Genomic DNA, 20,304 nt, shown 5'->3' with positions numbered 1-20,304 from the left:
ACTGCTATTTTCTGGATTTTGTTAAGTAGCAGGTATAGGCCTAATTCTGTTCTGCATGCATTAGTTGGTGTTTGCATGCAGAGTCTCAATTTGGTGTTTGTCCCATTTTGTGAATTCTTGGTTGGTGAGCGGACCCCAACCATAAAGGGCAATGGGCTCTATAACCGATTCAAGTACACTGCTCCAAAAAAATAAAGGGAACACTAAAATAACCCATCCTAGATCTGAATGAATGAAATAATCTTATTAAATACTTTTTTCTTTACATAGTTGAATGTGCTGACAACAAAATCACACAAAAATAATCAATGGAAATCCAATTTATCAACCCATGGAGGTCTGGATTTGGAGTCACACTCAAAATTAAAGTGGAAAACCACACAACAGGCTGATCCAACTTTGATGTAATGTCCTTAAAACAAGTCAAAATGAGGCTCAGTAGTGTGTGTGGCCTCCACGTGCCTGTATGACCTCCCTACAACGCCTGGGCATGCTCCTGATGAGGTGGCGGATGGTCTCCTGAGGGATCTCCTCCCAGACCTGGACTAAAGCATCCGCCAACTCCTGGACAGTCTGTGGTGCAACGTGGCGTTGGTGGATGGAGCGATACATGATGTCCCAGATGTGCTCAATTGGATTCAGGTCTGGGGAACGGGCGGGCCAGTCCATAGCATCAATGCCTTGCTCTTGCAGGAACTGCTGACACACTCCAGCCACATGAGGTCTAGCATTGTCTTGCATTAGGAGGAACCCAGGGCCAACCGCACCAGCATATGGTCTCACAAGGGGTCTGAGGATCTCATCTCGGTACCTAATGGCAGTCAGGCTACCTCTGGCGAGCACATGGAGGGCTGTGTGGCCCCCCAAAGAAATGCCACCCCACACCATGACTGACCCACCGCCAAACCGGTCATGCTGGAGGATGTTGCAGGCAGCAGAACGTTCTCCACGGCGTCTCCAGACTCTGTCACGTTTGTGAAGAGCACAGGGCACCAGTGGCGAATTTGCCAATCTTGGTGTTCTCTGGCAAATGCCAAACGTCCTGCACAGTGTTGGGCTGTAAGCACAACCCCCACCTGTGGACGTCGGGCCCTCATACCACCCTCATGGAGTCTGTTTCTGACCGTTTGAGCAGACACATGCACATTTGTGGCCTGCTGGAGGTCATTTTGCAGGGCTCTGGCAGTGCTCCTCCTGCTCCTCCTTGCACAAAGGCGGAGGTAGCGGTCCTGCTGCTGGGTTGTTGCCCTCCTACGGCCTCCTCCACGTCTCCTGATGTACTGGCCTGTCTCCTGGTAGCGCCTCCATGCTCTGGACACTACGCTGACAGACACAGCAAACCTTCTTGCCACAGCTCGCATTGATGTGCCATCCTGGATGAGCTGCACTACCTGAGCCACTTGTGTGGGTTGTAGACTCCGTCTCATGCTTCCACTAGAGTGAAAGCACCGCCAGCATTCAAAAGTGACCAAAACATCAGCCAGGAAGCATAGGAACTGAGAAGTGGTCTGTGGTCCACCTGCAGAACCTACTCCTTTATTGGGGGTGTCTTGCTAATTGCCTATAATTTCCACCTGTTTTCTATTCCATTTGCACAACAGCATGTGAAATCTATTGTCAATCAGTGTTGTTTCCTAAGTGGACAGTTTGATTTCACAGAAGTGTGATTGACTTGGAGTTACATTGTGTTGTTAAGTGTTCCCTTTATTTTTTTGAGCAGTGTATTTTTAGCCAGATCCTAATTGGTATGTTGAGTTGTTATGTTGATGTTCCTTTTGAGTGTATATATTTCCTGTTTGAATCCATAAGGAGTACAATCTGTGTCTTGTGTATGTCCTCAGTGGGTGTGGGGCTGTTTTCAGGAGGGCTATAGGGGTGGCTGACAGGGAGCGTGCTCAGAGGGGGTGGGATCCCCTAGGCTTGGGGTTCTTCATTTGTCTGTTCTGCTGTGATGTTGACGTATGGTCAGGGTCTGGGGTGGACTGTTCTGCTGTGATGTTGACGTATGGTCAGGGTCTGGGGTGGACTGTTCTGCTGTGGTGTCAAGACTTATGTCGGGAGCTGAGGTGGGCTGTTCTGCTGGCTTCTCTGCAGGGGTGGCCACCTCTCTAATGGGTTGTTCTCTGTCACACGCCATCCACCTCACCCTCTCCTCCATCACTCTGATCCTCTCCTCTAGTGCTCTGTCCTTCTCCTGCTCCTGCTCTTTCTCCTGTTGATGTTGTCTCACCACAGTCCAGAGTGCAGATGTGTCTCTCTCCACCTCCAACTCTCTGGGTCTGGTTGAGGGGGTGTTGTTGAGCTCGATGATTTTTTTGTGCTGACAGGAATGTGTTCACCTCCTGTTCCAGCTCCACCTGCCTTACCTCCAGCTGGGTGAATCTATCCTTCATTTAAATGAGGGAGTAGCACTCTGTGCTGGGATTTTTATATTTTATTTTATTACATTTTTTAACCTTCATTTAACTAGGCAAGTCAGTTAAGAACAAATTCTTATTTACAATGATGGTCTACACTGGCCAAACCTGGACGACGCTGGGCCAATTGTGCGCTGCCCTATGGGACTCCCAATCATGGCCGGTTGTGATACAGCCTGGGAGATTGACTTTGCGCTTGGGGTTGCTCATCTGTGTGGTTGTAAAATGAAGAGGCCTGGTCTTTCATCAAAGCAAAGGGTGGCTACTTTGAAGAATCTCAAATATAAAATATATTTTTATATGTTTAACACTTTTTTGTTTACTACATGATTCCATATGTGTTATTTCATAGTTTCGGTGTCTTCACTATTATTCTACAATGTAGAAAATAGTAAAAAATAAAGAAAAACCCTCGAATGAGTAGGTGTGTCCAAACTTTTGACTGGTACTGTACATCTCACACACATAGCCAGTGAACATGTAGGAATGTCAAGTTGACATAATGAGCAGAAACTTCAGCCTTCCTGTGGTCAAGGACTGACAGAGAGCACAAAGGGAGGATCTACATATGGTTATTAATACACAGAGCACATATATCCTCCTCTGGATATAGTCTGCATTTTTGGGGGGTAGGATGGAGGATATTGTGGATCAAAGGTGCCGAGCGCACTTGTGTTAGTCAGGTGGAGAAATATCCCCCAAATGTCTTTGCAACCAGAGCGGAGGGCAGAGAGCTTCTTCATCGTCTTTTAATCTGAGCCAGTACTGGCCTGTAGTGTGGCTATGAGGGAGTTTACTTATAGATGTGTCTTGCATGCTACACTAAGCATGAAGTACACAGAGAAATAACCATTGCAATTATACAAAACAAAAATTATATTATAAAGAAGGAAGCACAATACAAAACAACAACAAAGCAATTTGAGTTCACTGAAGTGTTAAGCAGAAACCAGGTCATGTAATTGAAATATTTATGTCATAATGAAGACAAAAGGAGCATGAGAGAGAGAGAGAAGCTCCAGATGTAATGAAGGAAGGAACTCAAAGAAAGGCATCAAAGACTAAGACAGAAAACACTTCATTCCCCAAAAGGCCAACTTTCAAAAGGCTCCTCCACAAAAAACTATAAAGAGAAAGAACAGCTACAGTGTCTGCTTCAGAAGAAATCCTTGTTTGTTTTTGGAGAGTTTTCCTCCAATAACGTATTGCTTCAAGAGGATTATTTCAGGATCAATGCTGAACAGGAAGCATATATTTTGCAGTAGTGTCTTCTCGCTACGTCCTTGTATCAGGAAGAAAAGGTCTGTGGTTGTCCCATAGTTAGCCTCACAAAATACAAGAGCAATCTGATGCCAAAGCCTCGTTGCTGATTGACTGTGATTTAGGCTCCTGAAATTACCTCCAGCTTTGTCGACATAGTTGCCTTGATGTCAAATGAAGGGAAGTTAATGGGCCGAAGAACTATGCATATCCATCCCCACCAACCTTAGTATTACAAAAGAGCAGCAGAGGCTTCCATAGGGGAACAAAGTTGTTGAGATTCCTGCCATATCTGTATGGCTCCATGCTTGTGTAAGACAACGTGTATAGTACATTTACATAACTATTGAATATAAGCTCTCTGAAGAAAACCCTCTAAATCTTTGTGATTAGATTATTAGCTATGGCCAATTTCCCATATTCCTGCGCTCAATTGCAGTGGAGAAAAAAATACTCATTTGTTATACTTAAGTAATTTTCAATGAACATATCTTTACTTTTACTGAAGTAAAAGTGAGTCACCCAGCAAAATACTACTTGAGTAAAAGTCTAAAAGTTTTGTTTTAAATATACTTAAGTATCAAAAGTAAATGTAATTGATAAAATATACTTAAGTATCAAAAGTACTTAAGTATTTTACACCAATTGAGATAATTTTTTACGCTCAATTGAGATAATTTCCACACTGCCACGTAGGGCTGCACAATATGGGCAAATAATCTAGGATTTATTTTTAACCAAACGTTGCAATTGAGATTTGACTTGCGAATTAGAGCAAAACTGTTTGAATTGTGGAAATTGAATGACTATTCTAATTCTGTACTTAGAATATAATAGTGGGCACGTTGAATACAGTGTTGTTTGAGATGACAACGAAATAAAATGCCAGGGAGGAGTTATTGGGACAGGGTAGGAACTAAAGTGTTGATAACTGTTTCCAAGGGGAACCTATAAGCTTTGGCTACATTGCGTGTCTTCTCTTAGCTACTTTATGTAGCTAACATGTTATTGCTTTGCATATTGTTCTTTAATTTAGAAGATACTGTCGCACAAACAATATGCTGATTTAGGACTTCACCATCACTGGTATTATCAGGCTGTATTAGCTAGCTGTATTAGTTACATTTACATTACATTTAAGTCATTTAGCAGACGCTCTTATCCAGAGCGACTTACAAATTGGTGCATTCACATTATGATATCCAGTGGAACAACCACTTTACAATAGTGCATCTAAATCTTTTAAGGGTGGGGGGGGGGTTAGAAGGATTACTTTATCCTATCCCAGGTATTCCTTAAAGAGGTGGGGTTTCAGGTGTCTCCGGAAGGTGGTGATTGACTCCGCTGTCCTGGCGTCGTGAGGGAGCTTGTTCCACCATTGGGGTGCCAGAGCAGCGAACAGTTTTGACTGGGCTGAGCGGGAACTGTGCTTCCTCAGAGGTAGGGGGGCCAGCAGGCCAGAGGTGGATGAACGCAGTGCCCTTGTTTGGGTGTAGGGCCTGATCAGAGCCTGAAGGTATGGCGGTGCCGTTCCCTTCACAGCTCCGTAGGCAATCACCATGGTCTTGTAGCGGATGCGAGCTTCAACTGGAAGCCAGTGGAGAGAGCGGAGGAGCGGGGTGACGTGAGAGAACTTGGGAAGGTTGAACACCAGACAGGCTGCGGCGTTCTGGATGAGTTGTAGGGGTTTAATGGCACAGGCAGGGAGCCCAGCCAACAGCGAGTTGCAGTAATCCAGACGGGAGATGACAAGTGCCTGGATTAGGACCTGCGCCGCTTCCTGATAGCAGGAGAGCTGGCCAAGGACGGCACGTTCAAGAGTTTTGGAGAGAAAAGAAAGAAGGGATACTGGTCTGTAGTTGTTGACATCGGAGGGATCGAGTGTAGGTTTTTTTCAGAAGGGGGTGCAACTCTCGCTCTCTTGAAGACGGAAGGGACGTAGCCAGCGGTCAAGGATGAGTTGATGAGCGAGGTGAGGAAGGGGAGAAGGTCTCCGGAAATGGTCTGGAGAAGAGAGGAGGGGATAGGGTCAAGTGGGCAGGTTGTTGGGCGGCTGGCCATCACAAGACGCGAGATTTCATCTGGAGAGAGAGGGGAGAAAGAGGTCAAAGCACAGGGTAGGGCAGTGTGAGCAGGACCAGCGGTGTCGTTTGACTTAGCAAACGAGGATCGGATATCGTCAACCTTCTTTTCAAAATGGTTGACGAAGTCATCCCGCAGAGAGGGAGGAGGGGGGGAGGGGGAGGAGGATTCAGGAGGGAGGAGAAGGTAGCAAAGAGCTTCCTAGGGTTAGAGGCAGATGCTTGGAATTTAGAGTGGTAGAAAGTGGCTTTAGCAGCAGAGACAGAAGAGGAGAATGTAGAGAGGAGGGAGTGAAAGGATGCCAGGTCCGCAGGGAGGCGAGTTTTCCTCCATTTCCGCTCGGCTGCCCGGAGCCCTGTTCTGTGAGCTCGTAGTGAGTCGTCGAGCCACGGAGCAGGAGGGGAGGACCGAGCCGGCCTGGAGGATAGGGGACAGAGAAAATCAAAGGATGCAGAAAGGGAGGAGAGGAGGGTTGAGGAGGCAGAATCAGGAGATAGGTTGGAGAAGGTTTGAGCAGAGGGAAGAGATGATAGGATGGAAGAGGAGAGAGTAGCGGGAGAGAGAGAGCAAAGGTTGGGACGGCGCAATACCATCCGAGTAGGGGCAGAGTGAGAAGTGTTGGATGAGAGCAAGAGGGAAAAGGATACAAGGTAGTGGTCGGAGATTTGGAGGGGAGTTGCAATGAGATTAGTGGAAGAACAGCATCTAGTAAAGATGAGGTCAAGCGTATTGCCTGCCTTGTGAGTAGAGGGGGAAGGTGAGAGGGTGAGGTCAAAAGAGGAGAGGAGTGGAAAGAAGGAGGCAGAGAGGAATGAGTCAAAGGTAGACGTGGGGAGGTTAAAGTCACCCAGAACTGTGAGAGGTGAGCCATCCTCAGGAAAGGAACTTATCAAGGCGTCAAGCTCATTGATGAACTCTCCAAGGGAACCTGGAGGGCGATAAATGATAAGGATGTTAAGCTTGAAAGGGCTGGTAACTGTGACAGCATGGAATTCAAATGAGGAGATAGACAGATGGGTCAGGGGAGAAAGCGAGAATGTCCACTTGGGAGAGATGAGGATTCCAGTGCCACCAACCCGCTGGCTCGATGCTCTAGGGGTATGCGAGAACACGTGGGCAGACGAAGAGAGAGCAGTAGGAGTAGCAGTGTTATCTGTGGTAATCCATGTTTCCGTCAGCGCCAGGAAGTCTAGGGACTGGAGGGTAGCATAGGCTGAGATGAACTCAGCCTTGTTGGCTGCAGACCGGCAGTTCCAGAGGCTGCCGGAGACCTGGAACTCCACGTGGGTCGTGCGCGCTGGGACCACCAGGTTAGAGTGGCAGCGGCCACGCGGTGTGAAGCGTTTGTATGGCCTGTGCAGAGGGGAGAGAACAGGGATAGACAGACACATAGTTGACAAGCTACAGAAGTGTTGTTTCTTGTATTATTGTCTCTTGTGTCTTTAGAGAACTGTTTCACTTTGATATCCTTTTTCTTCTGTCCTGATTTTCTCTTTCTTTTCTTCTGTTAACTAGATATTCTTTGTTGTTCTTCGTTAGCTAGCTAGCTTCTTCCAAAAGAGTCCCTAGCAACTGCTTATCAACTGGTAAACAATTCAGCTAGCTAAGATAACTACAATTTTATGAAAAATAGTTATTTTTCAAAAGCCTATCTTCTTTGTTTGTTGCTTGTTTTTTCTCCTATTCAGTCTTGCAGTTTTCTTTTGCTTTTTTCCGATGTACTTCACTCTAAAAACCATGTAAATTTCAATATTTGTAGGAGCTCATTTTTCAGCTGCTGCTGCTCATAGTTCTCTTACTCAGAACATATATTAGCTAGCTATTAGCATTAGTGGCTAACAATTAGCGTCTCACAAGATTTAGGGCAAATTGCTAAGAAAAGACAAACTAGCTGTTTGCTGATGTAAGAAACACAAACTAACAGTGTCATTATAGAACGCAAGTGGATTTATAGCCATTTAGGGCTAAGTGTCCTGCTAGAGGGCGTGCAAACTGGAGGGTGCGCAATTCAAATAAATAATCCTAAAATTATGGATATAAAACATTTAGGTACAGTTGAAGTCGGAAGTTTACACACACTTAGGTTGGAGTCATTAAAACTCATTTTTCAACCACTCCACAAATTTCTTGTTAACAAACTATACTTTTGGCAAGTTGATTAGGATATCTACTTTGTGCATGACACAAGTAATGTTTCCTACAATTGTTTACAGACAGATTAGTTCACTTATAATTCACTGTATCACAATTCCGGTGGGTCAGAAGTTTACACCTGACTGTGCCTTTAAACGGCTTGGAAAATTCCAGAAAATGATGTCATAGCTTTAGAAGCTTCTGATAGACAAATTGACATCATTTGAGTCAATTGGAGGTGTACCTGTGGATGTATTTCAAGGCCTACCTTCAAACTCAGTGCCTCTTTGCTTGACATCATGGGAAAATCTAAAGAAATCAGCCAAGACCTCAGAAAGAAATTGTAGACCTCCACAAGTCTGGTTCAGCCTTAGGAGCGATTTCCAAATGCTTGAACATACCACGTTCATCTGTACAAACAGTAGTACGCAAGTATTAACACCATGGGACCACGCAGCCGTCATACCGCTCGGGAAGGAGACACGTTCTGTCTCCTAGAGATGAACGTATTTTGGTGCAAAAAGTGCAAATCAATCCCAGAGCAACAGCAAAGGACCTTGTGAAGATGCTGGAGGAAACCGGTACAAAAGTATCGATATCCACAGTAAAATGAGTCCTATATCAACATAACCTGAAAGGTCACTCAGCAAGGAAGAAGCCACTGCTCCAAAACCGCCATAAAAAAGCCAGACTACGGTTTGCAACTGCACATGGGGACAAAGATCGTTATTTTTGGAGAAATGTCCTTTGGTCTGATGAAACAAAAATAGAACTGTTTGGCCATAATGACCATCGTTATGTTTAGAGAAAAAAGGCGGAGGCTTGCAAGCCGAAGAACACCATCCCAACTGTGAAGCACGGGGGTGACACCATCATGTTGTGGGGGTGCTTTGCTGCAGGAGGGACTGCTGCACTTCACAAAATAGATGGCATCATGAGGGAGGAAAATGATGTGGATATATTGAAGCAACATCTCAAGACATCAGTCAGGAAGTTACAGCTTGGTCGCAAATGGGTCTTCCAAATGGACAATGACCCCAAGCATACTTCCAAAGTTGTGGCAAAATAGCTTAAGGACAACAAAGTCAAGGTATTGGAGTGGCCATCACAAAGCCCTGACCTCAATCCTAAAGAACATTTGTGGGCAGAACTGAGAAAGCGTGTGCGAGCAAGGGGGCCTACAAATCTGACTCAGTTACACCAGCTCTGTCAGGAGGAGTGGGTCAAAATTAACCCAACTTACTGTTGGAAGCTTGCGGAAGGCTACCCGAAACATTTGACCCAAGTTAAACAATTTAAAGGCAATGCTACCAAATACTAATTGAGTGTATGTAAACTTCTGACCTAGTGGGAATGTGATGAAAGAAATAAAAGCTGAAATAAATCACTCTACTATTATTCTGACATTTCACATTCTTAAAATAAAGTGGTGATCCTAACTGACCTAAGACAGGGAATTTGTACTAGGATTAAATGTCAGGAATTGTGAAAAACTGAGTTTAAATGTATTTGGGTAAGATGTATGTAAACTTCAACTGTACATATGTGTCTTATATCGGTTGAAACTTCAATTATTTTTCATCTAAATGCACTGTCCGATTTACAGTAGCTATTACAACGAAAACATGCCATGCGATTGTTTGAGGACGGCGCCCCACATCAAAATATTTTTCCACCGGCACAGGTTTCATAAATTCATAAATAGCGATTAAATATTCACCTACTTTTTGAAAATCTTCCTTTGATTTGTCATCCAAAGGGTCCCGGCTATAACATGTAGTGTCGTTTTGTTAGATACAATCCTTCTTTATATCCCAAAAAGTCTGATTAGTTGGCGCCATCGATTTGAGTAATCCACTCGTTCATCATGCAGAGAAAGGATTCTGAAAATCTCCCCCTAAACTTTGTTTCAACAAGTGAAAATACATTTCTATTTACTCCTCAGATACCCTAAAATGTAATCAAACTATAATATTTCTTACGAAAAGATGTATGTTCAATAGTTAACCAATTTTAGCAGGTGCGTCCTGTCTTCATGGCGCAAACACTAATTTCCAAACCTGTGTCCCTGTACTAAAACTGATATTTCTTAGTTTTTGAAGTTACAAGCCTGAAACCTTGAACATAGACTGCTGACACCCTGTGGAAGCCATAGGAATTGCATTCAGGGAGCTAATTTTCAGAATGACTTTATACTTGCCATTCTAAGAGGATGGTCTCTCTCAAAAAATACATTCAGGTTGGTTTTTCTTTGGTTTTTCTACCATATCTATTGTGTTATATTCTCCTACATTATTTTAACATTTCTACAAACTTCAAAGTCTTTTCTTTCCAATCGTACGCATATCTTTCCAATTATATGCATATCCTGGCTTCAGGGCCTGAGCAACAGGCAGTTTACTTTGGGCACGTCATTCAGGCGGAAATTTATTAAAAAAAGGGGCCTAGCCCTAAGTTAAGAAGCAAAGAGAAAACGGCATTGTTGTCATCAACGTTGTTGCATGTACTGCATTGACCATGCAGACTGAATGCAAGTGTCTTGTGGATGAGGAACATCAAATGCGCTCCTTGAGTGACAGGTGGCGTGGCTAGGTTTGTGTGGAAAGTGGCACGGAGAGAAAGAGCAGAGAGAGACTCAAGTAGCGAAGTTAATTATAAAAATGTACATTACACATGGTGTATCACATTTAACAAACCAAACATTCAAATACCGGTATAGAAGGTAAAGTTAAAACCCAAACCGGTCCCTGCAACAATACTGGTATATCATAAAATACGGTATACCGCCCAGCCCTAGTAAGAAGTTGTTCCATCTTCTCCTTCTCCAGATGTCAGCCATTTGAATGAGCACAGAACTCAGATCAGAGGTAACAAACCATAAACCAAAATTATAAGCTTCAGAATGTCAATATTTGATCATACTGCCTCTTTCAAGATGGTCCTCTTATCCACTGCCTGAAAGGGGCAGAAAGGGCCTCTTTCAACCAACGCTTATAATGCCAATGTCCCACACCCAAATTTGATTTGTCACCTGCGCCGAATACAACACCTTACAGTGAAATGCTTACTTACAAGCCCTTAACCAACAATGCTTTAAGAAGTTTTAGGAAAAAAAGTTAATAAAAGTAACAAATAATTAAACAGCAGCAGTAAAACAACAAGCGAGGCTATATACAGGGGGTACCGGTACAGAGTCAATGTGCGGGAACACCAGTTAGTCGAGGTAATTGAGGTAATATGTACACGTAGGTAGAGTTAAAGTGACTATGCATAGATTATAAACAGAGAGTAGCAGCAGCGTAAAAAGGGGTCTGGGTAGCCCTTAGATTAGCTGTTCAGGAGTCTTATGACTTGGGATGTAGAAGCTGTTAAGAAGCCTTTTGGACCTAGACTTGGTGCTACGGTACCGCTTGCCGTGCGGTAGCAGAGAGAACAGTCTATGACTAGGGTGGCTGGAGTCTTTGACAATTTTTAGGGCCTTCTTCTGACATCTCCTGGCTGAGCAGTTGCCATACCAGGCAGTGATCCAACCAGTCAGGATGCTCACGATGATGCAGCTGTAGAACCTTTTGAGGATCTGAGGACCCATGCCAAATGTTTTCAGTCTCCTGAGGGGGAAGATGCCCAGACTTACGGAACCAGAACCACACAGCCAAGAATCATTATGGAATGTTATGTTACTGTAGCCTACTTCCACAGCAGTTAAGCATTCACATGAAAAACCTCAGAACTGAGGGGGGAAATTATCAAATAAAAAAACCTAGCACCGCATCTGCCCAGAAACTGTCTCCCATGCGGTCTCAGCAAAGCTGTGAAACACACATTAAAATTGCTCCCATCTCCATGCCTTTTGTTTGCATTGAGTGGATGATATCATGTTGGTTTCCCCTCCTTCTTAAAACAAGGACCGCATACAAGTCCTTGGCTAGAATATGATAACATTTCAGGGGTTCGCTGTGCTTAGAACAATATTTTAGTTCCAGCAAGCTACATTTTATTTTACTAGTCAAGTCAGTTAAGAACAAATTCTTATTTTCAATGACGGCCTAGGAACAGTGGGTTAACTGCCTTGTTAGGGGGCAGAACGACAGATTTTTACCTTGTCAGCTCGGGGATTTGATCTTGCAACATTTTGGTTACAAGTCCAACGCTCTAACCACTAGGGTACATACCAGGACTACCAGGCTAGGTTCTTGCCAGGAGTTTCCCAGGACTGGTCTATGTAGGGAAAAACCATAGTGGATCTGACAGACCCCATAGTGTTATCTATTCAGTCCTGAGGGAAGAGGAGGTTAGAACAATATGAAACACAGACACGAACCCGATATCCCTGTACTGCGCATCAATCTGAATATCATGAGAATCCCTGACATGGTGTGCACGTTAACCTGTTTGGGATAGGGGGCAGTATTTTCACGGCCGGATGAAAAAAACGTACCCGATTTAAACTGGTTACTACTCTTGCCCAGAAACGAGAATATGCATATTATTAGTAGATTTGGATAGAAAACACTCTAAAGTTTCTAAAACTGTTTGAATGGTGTCTGTGAGTATAACAGAACTCATATGGCAGGCAAAAACCTGAGAAGATTCCAAGCAGGAAGTGGCCTGTCTGCGAATTTGTAGTCCTTCTTTTGCTTCTCTATCGAAACTACAGTATCTGAGCTGTTACGTGGCACTTTCTAAGGCTTCCATTGGCTCTCTAAAGCCGCCAGAAAGCGGATTGAGGCGTCTTCTGTCTCTGGGCAGAGTATAGGAGCACAGTTTGTCAGTGGCCTGCCTGGTGACTAAGAGATTGGAGATGCGCATTCACGAGACCATGCTGTTTTTTCTTTTCGTCTTTGAATGAATACAGTATTGTCCGGTTGGAATATTATCGCTATTTTACGAGAAAAATACCATAAAAATTGATTTTAAGCAGCGTTTGACATGCTTCTAAGTACGGTAAAGGAACATTTGATTTTTTTTGTCTCGATATGCGCTCGCGCGTTACCCTTTGGATAGTGACCTGAACGCACGAACAAAACGAAGGTATTTGGACATAAATATGGATTATTTGGAACAAAAACAACATTTCTTGTGGAAGTAGCAGTCCTTGGAGTGCATTCTGATGACGATCAGCAAAGGTAATACCATTTTTCTAATAGTAATTCTGAGTTTAGTGAGCTCGAAGTTGGCGGGTGTCTGAATAGCTATGTACTCAGAATATTGCAAAATGTGCTTTCGCCGAAAAGCTATTTTAAAATCTGTCATTGCGATTGCATAAAGGAGTTCTGTATCTATAATTCTTAAAACAATTGTTATGTATTTTGTCAAGGTTTATGATGAGTAATTTTGTAAATTCACTTGAAGTTTCTGGTGGGAATGCATGTTCTGAACATCACACACCAATGTAAAAAGCTGTTTTTGGATATAAATATGAACTTGATTGAACAAAACATGCATGTATTGTATAACATAATGTCCTAGGAGTGTCATCTGATGAAGATCATGAAAGGTTAGTGCTTCATTTAGCTGTGTTTTGGGTTTATGTGACATATATGCTTGCTTGGAAAATGGCTGTGTGATTATTTTGGGCTATGTACTCTCCTAACATAATCCAATGTTTTGCTTTCGCTGTAAAGCCTTTTTGAAATCGGACAATGTGGTTAGATTAATGAGAGTCTTGTCTTTAAAATGGTGTAAATTAGTCGTATGTTTGAAAAATTGAAATTATTGCATTTTTTTGGTTTTTGTATTTCGCGCCACGTTCTTCCATTGGATATTTGGTGATGCAAGAAGTTTTAAAATAAAAAATGTAGTGTTCTTGAGTTAGTAACTAACGTAGAAACATATGGTCTGTGTAGCGGTCTGAACATTTCATGATGTTATTACATTGAAACACAGTATATCAGAGGTGTCAAACAATGTTTCAGTGGGGGGGACACACCTGCAGATTTTCATCCTGACACTTGGAGCTGACAATGGTTTTACCTAATCCTCCAGTGGAGCTATTGTGGTTGCATAAGTCTTGTTATGTGATGCATACAGTAGTTGGCGCCCCCCAAGGGGTTTGGCACCCCACTTTGGGATTGTGCCATGGGGGAGATCTTCGTGGGCTATACTCGGTCTTGTCTCAGGGTAGTAAGTTGGTGGTTTGAAGATATCCCTCTTGTGGTGTGGGGGCTGTGCTTTGGCAAAGTGGGTGGGGTTATATCCTGCCTGCTTGGCCCTGTCCGGAGGTAGAGTTGGACGGGGCCACAGTGTCTCCCGACCCCTCCTGTCTCAGCCTCCAGTATGTATGCTGCAATAGTTTGTGTCGGGGGGCTCGTGTCGGTCAGTTATATCTGGAGTATTTCTCCTGTCTTATCCGGTGTCCTGTGTGAATTTAAGTATGCTCCCTCTAATTCTCTCTCTCTCCCTCTCCACTACCGCAGGACCTGAGCCCTGGGACCATGCCTCAGGACTACCTGGCCTGATGAGTCCTTGCTGTCCCCAGTCCACCTGGTCGTGCTGCTGCGCCAGTTTCAACTGTTCTGCCTGCGGCTATGGATCCCTGACCTGTTCACCGGACGTCCTACCTTGTCCCGGACCTGCTGTTTTCGACTCTCTCTACCGCACCTGCTGTCTCTGCTATGAAAAGCCAACTGACATTTACTCCTGAGGTGCTGACCTGTTGCACCCTTTACAACAACTGTGATTATTAATATTATTTCACCTGCTAGTCATCTATGAACGTTTGAACATCTTGGCCATGTACTGTTATAATCTCAACCCGGCACAGCCAGAAGGGGACTGGCCACCCATCAGAGCCTGGTTCCTCTCAAGGTTTCTTCCTAGATTCCTGCCTAGTGTTGGTCTCTTATATCTGGAGTATTTCTCCTGTCTTATCCGGTGTTCTGTGTGAATTTAAGTATGCTCCCTCTAATTCTCTCTCTCTCCCTCGCCCTCCCCTTCCGGAGGACTACCTGGCCTGATGACTCCTTGCTGTCCCCAGTCCACGTGGTCGTGCTGCTGCTCCAGTTTCAACTGTTCTGTTTTTACTCTCTCTACCGCACCTGCAGTCTCTAACTCTGAATGCTCTGACATTTACTCCTGAGGTGCTGACCTGTTGCACCCTCAACAAACACTGTGATTATTATTATTTGACCCTGCTGGTCATCTTTGAACATTTGAACATCTTGGCCATGTTCTGTTATAATCTCCACCCGTCACAGCCAGAAGAAGACTGGCCACCCCTCAGAGTCTGGTTCCTCTAGGTTTCTTCCTAGGTTCCTGCCTTTCAAGGGAGTTTTTCCTAGCCACTGTGCTTCTATATCTGCATTGCTTGCTGTTTGGGGTTTTAGGCTGTGTTTCTGTAAAGCACTTTATGTAAAAAGGGCTTTATAAATACATTTGATTGATTGAGTCTCTCTACTAAATAATATATAAACAAGGTCATCTGACACCTGTGAAGTTTCATTGGCCAATCAGAGACAAGTATGCGCACCAGTCTGAAGCCTCAACATAATTTACCACTTCGCGACACACAGGTGATGAGGGTAATTTAAGCACCTCCCTTGTCAATGATTAAAGCCATACTGTCTCACAACAGGAATCTAACACACAAAAAATATACCAACATTCACTCCTTAAAGGACCCCAGGACAAAGAAGCTAAACATTGTCCACCAACATTCACTCCTTAAAGGACCCCAGGACAAAGAAGCTAAACATTGTCCACCAACATTCACTCCTTAAAGGACCCCAGGACAAAGAAGCTAAACATTGTCCACCAACATTCACTCCTTAAAGAATCCCAGGACAAAGAAGCTAAACATTGTCCACCACCATTCACTCCTCAAAGGACCCCAGGACAAAGAAGCTAAACATTGTTCACCAACATTCACTCCTTAAAGGACCCCAGGACAAAGAAGCTAAACATTGTCCACCAACATTCACTCCTTAAAGGACCCCAGGACAAAGAAGCTAAACATTGTCCACCAACATTCACTCCTTAAAGGACCCCAGGACAAAGAAGGTAAACATTGTCCACCAACATTCACTCCTTAAAGGACCCCAGGACAAAGAAGCTAAACATTGTCCACCAACATTCACTCCTTAAAGGACCCCAGGACAAAGAAGGTAAACATTGTTCACCAACATTCACTCCTTAAAGGACTCCTTAAAGCACAGAACTGGCTCATCCATACATACAATATACCTTAATACACAGCTGTAGGTTAGCTACATAGGCCTCCTGTACACAAGTCACGCATGATCATGTATGGAAACTCAGAGCAGAAACTATTTTGGTGAATTACAAACACCCTTGTCTGCATCTCCAATTCTGATCATATGTTTGACCAAAGTGCTTCACGTTTAAATGAGGCAAACAAGCAGCAATTCGGTGGGTCAGCTATCTTTCAACTATTACTTTTCAACGGTCATTCATTGCCAACATCCATATCATACTAACCTTATTTTCCATAACTATTTTCACCTTTAGATAACAGCTTTCACCCCACCTTTCTGTCACAAAAGCAAGCACATTCTCCAATCAGGTGACAAATCATCAATATTAAGCAATATTTTTTTTCATGATATTATATCATACTAACTGTACCATAAACGGAAACCCAAATACCTTTTTCCGTCATGTGAAATAATAACATAATACATTATATAATGCCATACACCGAGACCCTGTTCTTTGCTTAGATCAATGAGTGTAGTCTTTCCTCTATGGCTCTTCCTTCCCCTCTCCCTCTGTTGTGCCCTTCCCTGTTGCAGGAGTCTTAACAGTTCTGAGCGTTTTGGTAGCTTTGGATGGCCTCTCCAAATTCACTAGTTTCACATTTTTAACCGTTGCCTCCTTCTTTACCGTTGTCTCCTCCTTCTTTAGTCTATCCTAAAGTCTCCTCGTTCTCTGACCCCTCCCCCTTGTCACCTTTGACCTTTCTCAGCTTCTACCAACACACATTGATTAAAAATACATTGGTGACTGTATGTGTGTTACAGTGAATCTCTTTGATTGAAGAATTATTTGGGTCTGTGAAACGAATATATATACATGCAACTGTTGTTGATAACGTTGTCACAAACACCCCCTATTGATCAAACAAGGAGATGCACCCAACACTGACAGGTTTAATAAAAACACTGCATGCTTTAGAGAGGCATACAAGGAAAGAGCGTTATATTGATGTCTATATTTATATAATTCAGAATGAGACGTAACCCCCCACTCACCTTGGCTGTTCCAAAGATGGATGCAGTCTAGTTCTCTGTCGTCCTCCTCTTTCCTGGGGTGGATGATCAGAGTGACGTGGCAGCTGCTGTTGGTGGCAAACTTCCTGAAAGCTCCGATAATGTCGTCCTGGATGGCCCATCATGAGGTTGTCAATGATCACGTGACTGATGACATTACATTTACATTACATTTAAGTCATTTAGCAGACGCTCTTATCCAGAGCGACTTACAAATTGGTGCATTCACCTTATGATATCCAGTGGAACAACCACTTTACAATAGTGCATCTAAATCTTTTAAGGGGGGGGTTAGAAGGATTACTTTATCCTATCCTAGGTATTCCTTAAAGAGGTGGGGTTTCAGGTGTCTCCGGAAGGTGGTGATTGACTCCGCTGTCCTGGCGTCGTGAGGGAGCTTGTTCCACCATTGGGGTGCCAGAGCAGCGAACAGTTTTGACTGGGCTGAGCAGGAACTGTGCTTCCTCAGAGGTAGGGGGGCCAGCAGGCCAGAGGTGGATGAACGCAGTGCCCTTGTTTGGATGTAGGGCCTGATAAGAGCCTGAAGGTATGGAGGTGCCGTTCCCTTCACAGCTCCGTAGGCAATCACCATGGTCTTGTAGCGGATGCGAGCTTCAACTGGAAGCCAGTGGAGAGAGCGGAGGAGCGGGGTGACGTGAGAGAACTTGGGAAGGTTGAACACCAGACGGGCTGCGGCGTTCTGGATGAGTTGTAGGGGTTTAATGGCACAGGCAGGGAGCCCAGCCAACAGCTAGTTGCAGTAATCCAGACGGGAGATGACAAGTGCCTGGATTAGGACCTGCGCCGCTTCCTGTGTGAGGCAGGGTCGTACTCTGCGAATGTTGTAGAGCATGAACCTACAGGATCGGGTCACCGCCTTGATGTTAGTGGAGAACGACAGGGTGTTGTCCAGGATCACACCAAGGTTCTTAGAACTCTGGGAGGAGGACACAAGGGAGTTGTCAACCGTGATGGCGAGATCATGGAACGGGCAGTCCTTCCCCAGGAGGAAGAGCAGCTCCGTCTTGCCGAGGTTCAGCTTGAGCTGGTGATCCGTCATCCACACTGATATGTCTGACAGACATGCAGAGATGCGATTCGCCGCCTGGTTATCAGAAGGGGGAAAGGAGAAGATTAATTGTGTGTCGTCTGCATAGCAATGATAGGAGAGACCATGTGAGGATATGACAGAGCCAAGTGACTTGGTGTATAGCGAGAATAGGAGAGGGCCTAGAACAGAGCCCTGGGGGACACCAGTGGTGAGAGCGCATGGTGCGGAGACAGATTCTCACCACGCCACCTGGTAGGAGCGACCTGTCAGGTAAGACGCAATCCAAGCGTGGGCCGCGCCGGAGATGCCCAACTCGGAGAGGGTGGAGAGTAGGGTCTGATGGTTCACAGTATCAAAGGCAGCAGATAGGTCTAGAAGGATGAGAGCAGAGGAGAGAGAGTTAGCTTTAGCAGTGCGGAGAGCCTCCGTGACACAGAGAAGAGCAGTCTCAGTTGAATGCCCAGTCTTGAAACCTGACTGATTAGGATCAAGAAGGTCATTCTGAGAGAGATAGCAGGAGAGCTGGCCAAGGACGGCACGTTCAAGAGTTTTGGAGAGTAAAGAAAGAAGGGATACTGGTCTGTAGTTGTTGACATCGGAGGGATCGAGTGTAGGTTTTTTAGCGGTATAGCGGTAGACAGCGTGATGCATGGTGTCCAGCACAGACCTGCAGAGGGAGAGAGAGGAGGGAGTTATTTACAACTCAAGCAGTACAGTACACCTATTGATTGACATATCACTCAACACTTTCAGAGGACTCACTTGATGTTCTGCTGCCCATGGAAGGTCATAAAGTAGAGGGGTAGGTCCTCAACCCTGTCAGCCCACGAGTCATACTGGTCCAGGTTCTCCTCCAGCCTATGCACGGCGAACTGGGTCAGCATGATCTAGGCCAGGCGCACGTTGTTGATCTCAAAGGTGCCCCACAGCGGGTTGACACCCTGCATGCACAGGTCCAGGGCAAACTCACTGATGAAGGTGGTCTTGACGCTGCCCGTGGTTCCTGGAGGTCAAGAAAATATGAGAGGTATGGTAAAGTTAGTTAGAGGCACAATCAACAGATGGATCAATTGCTTAGTTTTACTTTTGTTTTGACTTACACAGCGAAGCAATATTCTCACTCAGTCTAGTCTCCATAGCTAACTCAGTCTAGTCTCCATAGCTAACAATATACTTCAGTGTAGAACATCATGACCAAATGTCAATGTGCATGCCATCCTACTATAGACTATACCTGTGAAGACAGTCAGCTCCCCCTTTTGAAGGGCCTTCATTATCCTGTTGAGCCCCCTCTGGTCCACTTTTTATTTTTTACATTTAACCTTTATTTAACTAAGCAAGTAAGTTAAGAACAAATTCTAATTTACAATGACAGCCTACCAGGGAACAGTGGGTTAACTGCCTTGTTCAGGGGCAGAATGACAGATCTTTACCTTGTCAGCTCAGGGATTCAATCCAGCAGCCTTTCAGTTACTGACCCAATTCTCTAACCACTAGGCTACCTGCTGCCCAGCCACCTGTTCTGTGTTGTCCAGCTCCCCAAAGACATCCTCCCTGAGCTGCCTGAACAACACAATGGACTTTTGGGTGGCGGGGATGAAGGCTTTGACGATGCAGGCCAGGTTCCTGCCCTCGGCCAGGGCCTCCCGGGTGCACCAGTGAGCAGCGCTTCAGGCCCAGCTTCCTGGAGAAGATCTTGAAGGCCTCCCAGGAGCGCATGTTCCCTCCCAGTCACAGGGTGACCCGCTTGAACTGCTCCAGGTATAGCAGGAGGGCCAGAGGCAGAGCGTTAAACCCTCCGGGGCAGCTAACAGTACGGAATATATATATGAAATGTATGCATTCACTTCACTCTGGATAAGAGCGTCTGCTAAAATAACTAAAATGTAAAAAATGTAAAATGTCTATCCAATGTTGCAGTTTGTTTAGCCTAGCCAGCTACTGTAAATGTCAATTTGTGTTTATTAGCTGTCTCTGTCAGTGAGTTCACATTTTTTATCATGTTTTGGTATGATTTGTGTTTCATTTTTAAATCATGCTTAAAGAAGCATGATATAATATACTTTGCATAGAAACCCAAATAAAAACATTTTAAAGTGCATTCAGAAAGTATTCAGACTCCTCCACTTTTTCC

The 20,304-nt window shown here is 44.5% G+C and overlaps 1 pseudogene; it reads right to left on the bottom strand.

Annotated features, from left to right (window-relative positions):
* Positions 1 to 19,889, bottom strand: part of LOC106578320 (twinkle mtDNA helicase-like) — a 51,821-nt pseudogene extending 31,932 nt beyond the window's left edge.
* Positions 19,890 to 20,304: the final 415 nt, after the last annotated feature.

This window comes from Salmo salar, chromosome ssa19 (assembly GCF_905237065.1).
Source record: "Salmo salar chromosome ssa19, Ssal_v3.1, whole genome shotgun sequence".
Classification (NCBI taxonomy): Eukaryota; Metazoa; Chordata; class Actinopteri; order Salmoniformes; family Salmonidae; genus Salmo; species Salmo salar.
The sequence above is the reverse complement of the archived record's forward strand: the minus strand, read 5'-3'. Positions and strand labels throughout refer to the sequence as shown.